The sequence below is a fragment of the Dreissena polymorpha genome, chromosome 4 (assembly GCF_020536995.1).
Source record: "Dreissena polymorpha isolate Duluth1 chromosome 4, UMN_Dpol_1.0, whole genome shotgun sequence".
Classification (NCBI taxonomy): domain Eukaryota; kingdom Metazoa; phylum Mollusca; class Bivalvia; order Myida; family Dreissenidae; genus Dreissena; species Dreissena polymorpha.
In genome coordinates, this window is record NC_068358.1 from 98,526,286 (window position 1) to 98,527,939 (window position 1,654).

Genomic DNA, 1,654 nt, shown 5'->3' on the forward strand with positions numbered 1-1,654 from the left:
CAAAATTATAATTATTTCATACATCTACGCAGTATGATTTAGAGACACGACTAGCACAAATACTATGCCCTGTTTAGGAAATTTGCGTAAATAGTTTTTGGAATGCAGACTAACACTAATTCTTGATGAAAATTAAGTTATTTGCATACATATTGTTGATTGATGTAACAGAAATAGCTTAAAACAACCTTAAAATATTGTTTGTTATTTCTATAGTAACTATAAATGATCGAGTGAAGTACGAATGAGAAAAAACTACGAATTTTTGTTTTGTAGATTGTACCTATGGAGATAAAGCTAGCTGGTGCTCCACATTGACACTTAGCTACTGCTATAGTATTAGTAACGAAGGCCAGTGTTGTCAGTCATGTCCGGCTAGAGCGTTGAGTATTCCCAGTAAGAACACGTTGTTTTTTCGCACAAACTTTTGGTCATTCTTACCAAAATGAGATATGAAGCACATCATTAAATAAATGTATCATATTAGCTTTATAAAATGAATATATACAGAATATATTCAAACCCGATATTATGCTATAATTATATTATATTCAGTGATTAATAATAATTGTATTATTTATCGAATTTCATCAATTAAATCCGCAACATCATTGTAGATTGCCCTTACGGGGACCGAGCATCAGGATGCGACGTAACATTATGCCCACGATATACCGAGGAAACAAGAACTGTGAGTTGCTGTCAGACATGCGCCCCTGCTACCACAACAACGGCTACTACAACAACTACGACTGCTGCTACAACAACTACAACTGCTGCCACGACAAGTTCAACTGCTGCTACTACTACAACAACTGTTGCTACTACCACTACAACTACAGCTCCTTCAACTACAACTGCTGCTCCTACCACTACAACTGCTGCTCCTACCACTACAACTGCAGCTCCTACCACTACAACTGCTGCTCCTACCACTACAACTGCTGCTCCTACAACTACAACTGCTGCTCCTACCACTACAACTGCAGCTCCTACAACTACAACTGCAGCTCCTACCACTACAACTGCAGCTCCTACAACTACAACTGTTGCTCCTACAACTACAACTGCAGCTCCTACCACTACAACTGCAGCTCCTACCACTACAACTGCAGCTCCTACCACTACAACTGCTGCTCCTACCACTACAACTGCAGTTCCTACCACTACAACTGCAGCTCCTACCACTACAACTGCTGCTCCTACAACTACAACTGCTGCTCCTACCACTACACCTGCAGCTCCTACAACTACAACTGCAGCTCCTACCACTACAACTGCAGCTCCTACAACTACAACTGCTGCTCCTACAACTACAACTGCAGCTCCTACCACTACAACTGCAGCTCCTACCACTACAACTGCAGCTCCTACCACTACAACTGCTGCTCCTACCACTACAACTGCTGCTCCTACCACTACAACTGCAGCTCCTACCACTACAACTGCTGCTCCTACAACTACAACTTCTGCTCCTACCACTACAACTGCTGCTCCTATTACTACAACTGCTGCTCCTACCACTACAACTGCTGCTCCTACAACTACAACTGCTGCTCCAACCACTACAACTGCAGCTCCTACCACTACAACTGCAGCTCCTACCACTACAACTGCAGCTCCTACAACTACAACTGCAGCTCCTACCACTACA